We start from the raw sequence: 13,715 nt of genomic DNA, 5'->3' as shown, positions 1-13,715 counted from the left end.
ACGAAATATATATCTTGGTGGTGTGGTATTGTGGTGAGGATACTATTTGTGATTTTATTCATGATATTGTTTTGAGACCTTACTCGTTGTGGGAAACAATATATTATGAGAAGGGTCCGGATCATGGGACACTATATTTTACACAATTTTTAACACATCTTGTAGCCATTAGATTTAAAAAGGTTCAATGGTTTAGATTTGTTGTTTGAATGATGTCAACACAACACCAAGTGATGTGGAAAATGACATGGCATTACATTTCATAAAAAATTATAATTAGATTAAACTTTAGTTTACTAAAAGAAAAAATAAAATCAAAATTTGGAAAAATACTATTCTTATCACAATTGTACACAATTAAAAAAAAATGATGCCAAATGCCATGGGATTTGAATGCTGAAGTGATGGATAGAGATGAAGACTAACCAGACTCTGGTGTCACCAATTTTTTAAGGCAATTTGATCCCAACTGACCAAGAATTGTTAGGATATTACCTTCGCCACAAGATTTTCAGAGATCCATTCATGCATGAGACACAAATCAAAAGCTTTGATCTCTGTGGCCAGACAGAGCGGCAGAGCCATGGGACAAATGTAGGAACCGAGCTAGACGAAAGTGAAGACCTCTATTTTTTCACCAAACTAAAGGAGGAATGACTCAGCATCTATATATGCTTGAAAATCAGGTTCTGGGACGTGGAAAGGTAAGTACATAGGAGTCATAATTTATGATTCCAAAAATAAGACGAAGGTTTAGGGACACGCAAACTGTTTCAGTATGAAAATAATGAAACAGATCAAAACCGTTGTTAGATCATGCATGAGTATAGGCATTCCTTCTTCAAAGACTAGCAATCTTCCTCATGAATATGTGCTCTGCCGAATCCGAATCAATTAATGTGGATATAAATATAGAAGGAGAAATATGGTTGCATCCAAAATCATGGGATTTGGATCAAAATATCATGGCGTTTGGTGTCCTTGTTTTTCTTCTTTTTTATGAACTGTAATTTCCAAAATTTTGATTTTGTTTTTTCTTGTAATAAAATAAAGTTTAATTTAATAATTTTTTTTTTATGAGAATATGTAATGCCATGTATTTTCCACATCACTTGGTATTGTATTGACATCATTCAAACAACAAATCTCAACCATTAAACCTTTTTAAATCTAATGGCTCATAAGATGTGTAAAAAATTATGTAAAATATAGAGTCCCATGTGTTAGGCCATGTCATTTTTCAAATCACTTGGTATTGTGTTGGCATCATTCAAACAACGAATTTCAACCATTAAACCTTTTTAAATCCAATGGCTCATAAGATGTGTAAAAAGTTATGTAAAATATAGTCCTTGATCTAGACCCTATGAGAATGTTGATTTATGTTGTTTGGCAAGAGTGCTTTAAGTTGTTGTGTAACATTTAATCTGGTAGCTCGATACAGGCCGAATCGGACTAAGTGACAGGTATTAAAGTTTCTCTCCTTTGTGTGATTTACAACTTACAAGTTGAAAGGTTCTGATCTTGTTGTTTGTGACTTTCATAGGTGGGGCATGAGGCCCACGCAGCCTTTTGTGGAGGCGTACAATGGCGCATCCGACCACCTTCGGACTTAAGACAATCTATAATTAGCATTGGAAGTACTACTAAAAATTGTCGACGATCAAAATGTATCTTCAATGCTTAGTTGCACTCCTTGATCTCTAAACTAATGATGTAGAATTTGAATAAAATAGGGCGCGGCTATTGCCACCGTATCATTTTCTTTGCTCACCCTACTTGCTCATTATACCCTGCATTTCAATTTCAATTATTATATTTACTTATCTAGCCAATTTCTCTTTCCAGAAATATCCTTATATGACATATCCAATTAAAGAATTTTTTTAACGAAAATCTCTCATTTAATAATTCAAATTTGGGTGGAGAAGATGAAAACTAATGTTATCCAATGAAAAATTAAGTAGTCTTTGTATTTGATTAATTAGTTATTGTTTAAGGATATCTCTATTTGTGTTTGGCCCAAACTCTAGGTTACTTGACCTAGTGGTAATAGTGTTTAATTAGAAGAATCTAGAGATTATCTTTCCTTGTATGATTCTTACTCTATGCATTGTAATCCTCTATATAAAGAGGCCCCTATTATCAATGAGAATACACAGCGAATTTCTCTCAATTTCTGATTTCCTAAAACACGTTATCAGCACGAAGCCCTAACCCTGAAACCCTAAAATCGTAGCCTTCAAAACCTAGCAACTACCGACCCCCATATTGAAGCTCTCAATCTCAGGAGCCCGAAACCGCCAGCGTCGTCACCTGAACCGGCCGGAAGAGCACCGAACCGGCCCCCTGAAAAAATAAAGAATTTCTGCCCGGTTCACCACCTTCCATACCGCCATCTACCATAATATTTGACCACCACCTGCATCCTGACTGCAGAATTCGTGAACCGGTGTCAGACCTCCAAGAACCTGCCGGAAAGCAACCGGACCGGCCTCAAAGAAGTCTGCACGCCCTTGAACCGCCGGGCACCCCTGAAGCAGTCTACAACACCTGCACGTCGTCCTCCACTTAGCCCAGCCCAGTGCAGCTATCATCCACAAAGGCCCACACGTTTTGAGTCAAAGCAGCAAAGAAAGAAAAAGAAGGGAGCGGGCCCCAGACTACAAGAAAGAAAAAAAGAAAAAAAAAAAAGGAGTAAGCCCACGTGAGCTAGCAGAAGAAGAAAGGAAGAAGAAGAAAAAGGGGAAGCGGCCCCACTGCCAAAAGAATAAAAGAATAAAAGGAAGAAGAAGAAAAAGGTCACGCGGCCCACCTGCCAGAAGAGGAAGAAAAGAAAGAAAGAAAAAAGAGGCCTGCGGCCCACTGACAGAAGAAGAAGAAAAGAAAGAAAGAAAAAAAAAAGTGGCCTGCGGCCCACTGAGAGAAGAAGAAGCAGCCCACCAGCCAACTCCGGCCACCGGCGATTTTTCCGGCGACTTTTTCCAACCAAATTCCGGTAATTTTCTACACTTTTCGAAGGCATGTTTTAAAGGTTCCTTTAGTTCCCGTTTTTGAAGTTTTTATTATTTTTCTCTTCTTTTTCTCGGGGACTTGCAACCTCCCTCCATCTACCCCCCTTTCTTCATCATAGGGGAGACCTAATTAAGCCGACCTGTGGGGGTTCGTGCTCACTCCAAGCTTGAAGCTTGTTGAGATCTCCAAACTTAGAGTTTGTAGAGAATTTATGATCGACCACTTACGTCATTGTTTCGGTCTAATCCAATATCTCTTGGAATTGAATTTCTTGGAAGCGATTACGCTCAGAAATCCCTAATTTCTTGGAAGTGATTACGCTCAGGAATTTTATATGTTTTCGTGGTAGCTTTTTCGCTCCGAAACTAACCCTTTTTCTTGTTCTCTTTCAGGATGAGTAACCTGAACAAATTAGACTTTGCTCCATTGGGAACAACTGGCTCTGGATATCACAGGTGGGTTCGTGATGTCCGCCAGCATCTCAAGGCCGATGGAATCCTGGATACGATTCTCGAGCCTACCTAGGACGTGCTAACTGTTGAGCAAGCTCAAGCTTTGGAAGCAAATAGAGCAGCCTTAGAGGCAAATAAGGCGAAAGCCATCATCCTAATGACTCGTCATATGGATGATTCGCTCCAGTACGAGTGTATGAATGAAGAAGACCCCAGAAGGTTGTGGGTCTCACTCGAAGAAAGATTTGGCAACGTCTGTGACTCCCTGCTTCCTGACCTAGAATTGAGATGGCATAGCCTCCGCTTCTGTGATTTCAAGTCAGTTCTTGACTACAACTCGGAAGCACTTCGCATTAAATCCTTAATGGAATTCTGTGGTAAAGAGATCACACATGCGATGTTGATTGAGAAGACTCTCTCTACTTTCCCCGTCTCTGCATTGATGGTTACTAAGATCTATCAAATCGATGTTAATGCAAGACGAATCACAAGGTTTCATGAGCTCATTGGAGCTATGAATGTCGCTGAAAAGCATGACAACATCCTTGTGAAGAACTATAATTCGAGATCCGTGAGAACAGAGCATATTCCGGAATCCAATTATAGTCGCGCCCCAAAGAGAGGGCGCCAAGAGCGAAACCCTAATCTTAGGGATACTTCTAGACGTTCTGGTCCATATAATCGCTCTACTTGGGAAGGTAATCTCCAAAATAGTCGAACACGGAACCGAAGAGGTCAACGTGGAAAGAGAGAGGGAGGCAACGCCTCTGGCCATGTTGGTGGCGCCACCAACACTAAGAGCCATCTAAATGACGCTTTCAAAGCGCCTCAATCAATGGAGTTTGAGCAAAGAGATGTATGTTCTCGATGTGGAGTGTCTGATCATTGGACACACATTTGTAGAGCTCGTGAAGAAATTGTCACCGCCTACAAAGCATATTGTGAAGCAAGAGAAACTCACTATGTGGAACAAGAAGATCAAGAAGATGATCTAGAATGAAGGGTTGAAGACTACAAATCTGGCTGGGATCGATAGATCGCCAATTCTGTTTAAGTCTTTATTTTTCCAAGAGATGTAATAGGCAATTTCCATACTTTGTAGTAAATGTCATTGGTTTAGTTTTTCTTCACATAGGCTCATCCAAAATGAGTGTGATGTCTAGGAAGGGTTTGAGATAAGTGGTACTTAAGCGAGCTTTGCTCCACCGACATCTCTCTACTCACCTGGTCATATTTATTTTGGAGTTACCGAAAGAAGTCAAACGACTACCTTTGTTTTGCATTAGCTAGTATTTGGATTAGATTCTCCTAATGGTTAAGAGACAATGATGTACTCCGTTGGCTTATGAATAAAATTCCGAGTTCTTTTCATTATGACTCAACTTTGATTTTGAGCATATTACTTTGTGACTACGATGGTTGGGCCATCAATATTAATTCAAGGACATGGAATAGCCCAAGTTCCCATTGCCAAATGGCACCTTGATTACTGTCACAGAAACTCTCTACGCTCTTAGGGCAAATTGCCCTATGAATAGCCAACGGTTTTCGCATGTAGAGAACGGAGATGAGTTACTTTGCAATACCTCTAACGATTGCGAACAAAGTCGCATCTTAGAGAAGTTTATATGTCTCTCTAGTGGACTCTATGTCACTATTTGAGCTATTAAATCCAATAAAGCTATGAGAGAAGATCTCTTGGATTTAGACACATATTGGCTTTGTCACGACAGGATAGATCATCCTAGTCATGACATGATGATCCGTCTACTGAAGACTTCACACGGACATCCATCCTTTTGAGCAAAACGAAGCAAGAATCTAATGACGCCATAAAAGGCGCCAACCATGAGCATAACGCCATGGTTGTTCCTCCTAGTGGCCATGACGCCATACATGCTAATTTCCATGGCTCCATCGCCATGATGGGAGATGTAGTCACACATTTTGCTTCTAAAAGCGTTACAGACGCTCAGGCCCAACCAAAATCCTCATTGGTTGCTTCTAAGGCCTCTCGCTCATTTTGCAAAGCCAGTTCCTTCGGGAAACTAGGACCGAGACCGTCCTATGCAAAGCATATGAAAATACTCATTCTGTTCTTACATCAAATCCATGGGGATTCTATGGACTGATTCAACCAACTTGCGGACGTTTAAATATCTCATGATGTTGGTTGACACACAAACACGCTGGTCACGTGTTGTGCCATTGTCCACTTGTAATGCTGCTTATGCTACACTCCTAGCACATATCATATGACAACGGGCTCACTCCCCGAATCATCATATTCAGTCAATTGGATTTGACTATGCTGGAGAGTTTACATCGAAGACTTTCGATGGTTATTGCATTGGGACTGATGTTGGACATCATATTCCCATGTACACACCCAATTGGTCTCGCGGAAACGACTACAATGATAGTCCGGACATTGGTAATGCGCACCACTCTCCTTATATCCGCTTGAGGTGATGCAATATCGCATGCAGCTATGCTAATTCGTCTACGACCTACCGCCACTCAATGTACCTCTGCGTTACAGCTAGTGACTGGGTATAAGTATTTTGTACTTACGCGCATTTGAGTGAGCCATTTATGTGCCCATTGTGCCACCACAGCGCACTATGATAGGTCCTTACAGACGAATGGGCAACTCAGTTGGATTTGAGACTCCAACAATCGTCCGCCACTTAATGCCTTTGCAAGGCGATCTCCTTACCGCTAGGTTTGCAGATGTCACTTTGATGAAACAGTCTTCCCGTCGTTAGGGGGAGATAAGAACACAGATGTTCAGCAGGAACGACAGGAATTGTCGTGGTCTGTCCCCACTATGTCTCATCTTGATCCCTATTAAAGTGACGAGATCACACAAATATGCTGCAAACATTCCTGCAAGGAAGGACGTCCCTACGAGAGGACGTAGCGCCACCCTACACGGAGGTAGGCATGGCGCCAACGCCAAAGAGAGTGGCACTCTGGCATTACAGGTCATGGCCCCAGCTAGGATGCGTGGGAGACCCGTGGGTTCGAAGGATACCTTGGCACAAACCAATCCTTAGATCATCGACACTCAAAATATGTCTCATGAGTATCTTCCGGGTTATGGTTATCGTTGGGGGACGCCTCAACGTCAGAACCTATTCCTGAGAATATAGAGCTCTATGAAACTTACACTAGTGTACATGAGACGTGGGATAGAAACTCCATCATAATTAATGATGTAGTCGCGCATTTCGTTGCGCATGAGTTTGTTGAGTCCGATGATATCGAACCACACTCCGTTGATGAATGAATGCCAACGTAGAGAGATTTGGCCTAAATGGAAAGATGCGATCCAGGTTAAGTTGGATTCTCTAACGAAGAGGAAGGTTTTTGAGCCAATGATGCCAACACTTCCTAACATAAAACCTCTTGACTAATGGGTCTTCGTTAGAAAGCGTAGTGAGAAAAAGAGATGGCAATCTCGCCTTATGGCGCAAGGCTTCTCACAAAACGCCCTGGAATCGACTACGATGAGACATATTCTCTCGTAATGGATGTCATTGCACTCCACTACCTTGTCAGTTTGGTAGTTTCAGAATAACTGATCATGCAGCTTACAAATGTGGTCACTACGTATCTCTATGGGGATCTAGATACGAAATATACATGAAGGTTCATGGTGAACTTCATCTACCCAAGTCAAGTGGCTCTAGACCACGGAGCGCGTTTACAATAAGATTGAAACGCTCACTAAAGTGACTACTTGATTGGGAAGGGATATGCCCACGCGTTTCTATAACAAGTTTTGGATTCTATCGCGGTTCATGTTGGACATGATCTTCATTAGAAGCCCTTAAAGAGTTAAGGGAAACCGCTGAACACTTGAAATCCGAGTTTGAGATGAAGGATTTTGGGAGAACACGATTATGTCTCAGTTTGGAACTTGAGCATCGTGTTGATAGATGCTTAGGCATTTTGACAAGGTCAAGCCTTCAAGCACCTCCATGATCGTCCGTAGTCTTGATCCTGAAGAGGATCCTCTTTGTCCAAAGGATGATGACGAAGATGTGCTAGACACAAAAATGTCTTACCTAAGTGCAATAGGCGCATTATTGTACTTAGCTCAATGCACAAGACCGGACATCTCATATGTTGTGAACTTGTTAGCTAAGATATAGCTCTACGTCAACGCGACGCCATTAGGATTGGTGTAAAATATATCTTTCAGTACTTGAGATGTACGATTGATATGGGCTTGTTCTATCCCTACAGAAAGATGATAGATTCGGACCCATCACACACCAGGAACGCCGCCAACACTGGCTTGCGTTCTCTATCCCCATCCCAAAACGATATAAGTGTTTTGGAAGGTTTTGCTGATGTTGGGTATCTCTCTGACCCACACAAAGGTCATTCCCAAACTGGTTAAGTGTTCGCCATGGGAAAAGACCGTGACATCTTGGAGGTCTACATAATAGACCCTAGTCGCTATATCTTCGAACAATGCAGAGATCATTGCTATTCACGAAGTGGTTCGTGAATGTATATGGATTGGATCCATAATTACGCATGTTCGAACAATTGTGGTTTGAAGTCTACCACAGATGAGCCTACGAGCATTTAGGATAATGCTGCTTGTTTTGAACAAATGAGGCAAGGCTACATCAAAAGCGATAACACCAAGCATAATCAGCAACAACAGACTCTCCTCGAGATCAAAGTGAACTAGGTTCGATCTGAGGACAGTGAAGCAGACTTGTTTACTAAGTCATTGCCTAAATCCACGTTCGAGAAACATGTGGCAAGAATTGACTTGCGGAAATTATCTGAACTCCCATGATCGTAGTCATCAGGGGGAGGCGCAGACATCAGGGGGAGATGTCTACATGTTCACCTCGAAACGTGAAGGGTGTGTTGTGCTCTGTTTCCCCTTCGACCGAGATTATTTTTGTCCCACTGGGTTTTTGTTACTCGGCAAGGTTTTTAACGAGGCAACGAGAGAAGCACCGCGTTTGGACAACACAAGGGGGAGTGTTTAAGGATATCTCTATTTGTGTTTGGCCCAAACTCTAGGTTACTTGACCTAGTGGTAATAGGGTTTAATTAGAAGAATCTAGAGATTATCTTTCCTTGTATGATTCTTACTCTATGCATTGTAATCCTCTATATAAAGAGGTCCCTATTATCAATGAGAATACACAGCGAATTTCTCTCAATTTCGGATTTCCTAAAACAGTTATGTATTCAGTTTTCCGTATAGATTCGGATTTTAGAAAATTAGTGTATTTATTAATTATTTTGCACTTGGATAATATAGTCATTCAATAATTCAAATATTTGTAGAGTGAACTAAGAAAATGATAAGATTTTGCAATAGCCACACCCATAAAATATTGACCATACTTTTTACCATAAAATTAAGATTTTATTAGATAAACAAAAAAAATGTAAAAGAGAAAAGTAATCATCTAGAATTAGAATAAAATATGACTATTATTTGGATAGTGATTGACCTCAGACAATATAAATACTTTGTATGGTATATAATATCCTACTGTAATTTTTACGCCTATATCTTCAAAATGATTACCAATCATGGAACCATCAGATTGAATGATTAAGGAGAAAAACTGTATCTTGCTCACATTAGAAATTTCATAACTAGTAATGAGATTTGTTCCAATAAGACAGTAACAACCACTAATTATTATCATTATCATTATTGTTATTATTTCTTTATTTTTTTTCAACAAAAAAGAACACCTAGTTGGTGGACTAGTATATATGTGGTTCATTGTCCATGTTTTGATGTACAACATTGCTTATAGTTATACTTTGTTGTACAAATTTTTTATCAAATGGAAAACTCTGCACTTAGATCAATTTTCTTGGTGATCATGACCCTTTTACTTGTTGTTTGTTGTAAGTGAATGTCTTCCCCTATTGCTCACACACACATGTGCACATAGTATATACTCTGCAATATCTTTGCGATGGATTCATTAATTGTTAGTTAAAGTTGTGAGAAACTGTCAAATAGACTTTCAAGTTTTGAAACCCTTATTTTACGATACCTACACCTCTCAACTAGATTAGCCCAAATTCAATTCTATGTGATGGATCTATTGTTAAAGTATAGATTCATATTTGTTTCGTTAAATTTAGCTAGGTTAGTACATTTGAATTGTAAACCACCAAATACATCCCAATACAGCCACCAAGTACATCATTTCATTGACAAAAATGGTCTTGCAAATAAAAATGAAGCCAGTCATATAAAAATAGACAAGAACAACCAATTTGAATGTGTATATCATGATCATTGAGTACTGTGTTGTGAATCACTACATTTGTCAATGTTTTCTTATCAACCTAAATATTCATGCTTTGCACCTGAGCCATTCTCACCCTTACCATTGATGTATAATGTGAGGAAAGTATATGTTTTGTCTGTAAGATATCGCATCAACAAGCTAGAGATTTATATGTCAATAGATGTAGGTGATCGTGGTCTTTCTATTCTTAATTTTAATTGTTATATCCTATTATGGTGAAGATGCAAACATTAATGAAAAATATTGATTGATTGATTAATTAATTGGGTGCAGGCTTGATAGATTTTGGAGTGGGTTGTAATTTTCCCTGGGATTGCGGAAACGCCTGCCCGCCAAAGTGCAACCCTTTGAAATGTGATGGAGGACATTGTGTATGTACGTGCTGAAAAAAATTTGGTCGGTCAAATAATGTTTGTCATTTTTTTTTAATAAAATTAGAGACAGTAGTTCTGGCTTTCTTGTCGTAGATCTACCTCTGTCTCTTAATTGATTTGTTCTAAATAAATTTTACTATTTGGTTGGAATGGAGATTATGATTTTGATTTGGTTCACAAGTACTGATCAAATGATTCAAATTTTTTTTTTTTTTTTTGATCAAATAAGAACTTCATTAATAATGAACTGCTTACAACGAGTTATAGGCGACATCTCTAACCCAGATTTTGATCAAATAAGAACTTCATTAATAATGAACTGCTTACAACGAGTTATAGGCGACATCTCTAACCCAGAAATGGCCTCTAGACTTCACACTGGAACTCTATAATGACTGACTCTAAACTTGCACTACAACTGTATGACAAAGACAAACGCGCAGGAGCAGTGACCCCTTAACATCTCACCTCTTGTCCAGCCAGTAATAACTCTAAGACTAGACAACTCACTTGTGTCGACATTAAACTCACCAACCAGAGTCCCCCTGACCAGCATTTGATTGACCAAGTCAACACTCGTTGTGACCTAAACTCAATCAAATGGATTACCGGACATTCAGACCTGGGACTAAAAAAGCCAACACCATCACCTCCCTATTGTCAACACCATCCATCCACCACTGCTCCAAAACGCCATCGCCTCCGACCCGATCCCAGACAGGAAGGACCCACTAGAAGGCCAAGGATGATTGTCTATGCCAGACTTTTTCGCCACCGCTGCTGACCCAACTCCAGAACAGGAACGACCCCCAAGACTGCGAAATAGAAGATTGTCTCTGCCACACCTTTAGTAGTGTCTTATTACCAAAAAACCAAACCCTAAAACACTAGTGACAGCCAATCCCGCCACCATGGCAAACCCGATCTTATTGCCAACAAAACAACTTAAAAAACAACATTAAATAAAAAGATAACCAGGGCAGGGCCCAAAATTGAGCCCAAACCCCACATCCAGCCCAAGTAGGAGAGGGCCCAGCCCAGTTCCTGCACAGCCCCCCATCTTCGTCCCCCCATTCCTGACGTGCCACCACCTGCGACGAACATCCACCGTCAGCGCGCCCCGAAACCAGTTGTCTCGCACCATCGCCGACCATCCACCAACCCGGTCGCGCCACCGCCAGAAATCCACAGCCCACACCCCAATCCAGAAGTCCACCCAACCCAGATCGAGTCGAGGACTCGTAGCGCCAACCCAGAATTGATCGACAATCCACCACCATCTCTGACCATCCAGGACTCGACCCGCCACAAATCCCATCTCCTTCACCCTCTTCATCCCCAAACGTGCCGCCCAACCAACCCACAACTTCCACCTGTAAGGACTGAACCACCACCCCCCAGCAACTCTGATCTCCCCTACCACCAGCCATCAAACCCAACGATCAAGAACTAAGCCACCCCGATAGAAGGGACCACGCGCGATTACCCAGCAACAAGGCCCGTCCGACGACAACGTCCGTTGACGCGCCGCCGGACGGAGGTAAGAGAGTTTTTTTGAAAACCCTAGCAGAGAGTTTTCTTTTCGTTATCTAGCCCTTAAGACAACTTCAAATGATTCAAATTGTTGTGGCCATTTATTGAGCCCCGATTCTAAAATTAACTTAATTACCTAAAGGGACCAACATCATTACGTGGTAGTAACGATTTTCTGGTTCGAACTGATCGAAATAAGGGATATATACAATAATTAAGTAACGTTTTTCCGATTTTTCAACCTAGAAAATAATCTCCAAGACATAACTTATATGGAAAGAGATTTGCTGCTTGGGGCCAAACGAATACATTTAATCAATAGTGCAATAAAGAACTGAAGGGAACATGGGTCTCTAAGATTACAGCGATTCTTGCTCTGATTGCCTCAAAAGCTTCTGATTTTTTTTTTTTTGAGAAGAAATAGAATCCATTAATATCCAAAACAATTACAAAGCATTGGAATAACCGGTTGTGGTATCAACACCACGACACATATTCCTACCAAGATCCCTAGTTATGGGTCCGTCACTAATAGTAACTTCCATGAACCGAAAAGGTCCAACCCCTAACCAATTTTTACGCCTATCACCCCAGGCTACAAAGAATGATAACCAATCCCGAGTGTCCCGATAGTCCGATACGACCTCGTCACCAATATCCAGACAAACCACTCCACCCTCTTCCACACCGTGTCCATAAACCGCCAGACCACGTGCAAGGGAAATCCACCTTTCCGTTGATAACCAAACAGCATCGAAATTGTAACATATTGTTCCCAGGAGTAACACCATATAGATGGCTCCACCCCACGACCAAAACCTCCAAACCCTAGCTCAATTGAGTAGGGATGATTTATTTGACCTAACCAAAAACCTGAAACTAAAACCCTAATAAAAAACTGAAACCTAATAAAACAAAGTACCAGGCTATGTTGAACCACTTCCATCTGCCTCACCATTGACAACAGACCGACGGCAAACCACCAGGAGTGCAGCCAAGTGAGCACACCCCACCGAAGACACCCAAGCCAAGTACACTGCCATGACCAGCTTGGGATCTCAGGCCACCACCATCCTCCTTGGCTGAAACTCATTACCGACCATTGTGCAAATCCATCCCAAATTGATCTGAAACCAATCCGGCCTCCCATCAATTCGAGAATCCCTTTCAAACACTCGATCCTCCACCCAGCCACACGCCTCAGAGAAAAGACCAGTGCCATACGATCCATGGCTTGCCGCCGCCACGAACTGGTCACTAAGCACCTTCCCGTCGCCGATAGCCGAGCACCCTTCACCACCGCCTGCGCCGCTGCTTGAGATAGATGAAAGAGCCTACACAGCCAGGAGCACCTAAACCCAGAAAAAAAGAAGAATCCTAGAGCCCCAGGAACCCGTCCGGCAACACCCACCACTCGTCGACGGGGCAGGAAGCCGCCATCAACGCGGGAGGGCCGCCGGACAAGCCTCAAAGCCAGCCTCTGTCTTTCCAACCCTAGACCTCTCTCGCCTGTTTTCTCGGAGCAGAGAAAAGTCTTTTTTAAAAGCTTTTGATTCATGAAGCACCACAATACCATTCTCCCTCTATTCGAAAAATGCAAAACCATGATTAAATTAAAACAACTAGATGGGTTGATGGTCACTACCTCAGTCTTCAACAATGTCATCCCATTGAGTTGGCTTATTGATTTTTGTGCAAATCTAAGACCGGGAACCTTTGGCGAAGTGGGACGAATAATTACTCGAAACGTTTTATTTTCAAGGGGTCAAGGGTTTACTTTTTATTCGTTGAGTTTCTCCATAAACATCCTTCACAAAATCCACAGAGCGCATCGATACAAGTTCATGGATATACGGCACGCAAATATTGGAGATCGTATGATAAAGTTGTGGTCTGCGGAAGTTTGTACTATTCTGAAAAATTACTATAAACAGAACTTTCCGTAATTAGTTTTCATGATTTATGTTTTTGGAAAGTTTCCAAAAATACTAGAGTTTTTCTCTCTCATATAAACCCTAGCCCGA

This window comes from Rosa rugosa, chromosome 2 (assembly GCF_958449725.1).
Source record: "Rosa rugosa chromosome 2, drRosRugo1.1, whole genome shotgun sequence".
Taxonomy (NCBI): Eukaryota; Viridiplantae; Streptophyta; class Magnoliopsida; order Rosales; family Rosaceae; genus Rosa; species Rosa rugosa.
The sequence above is the reverse complement of the archived record's forward strand: the minus strand, read 5'-3'. Positions refer to the sequence as shown.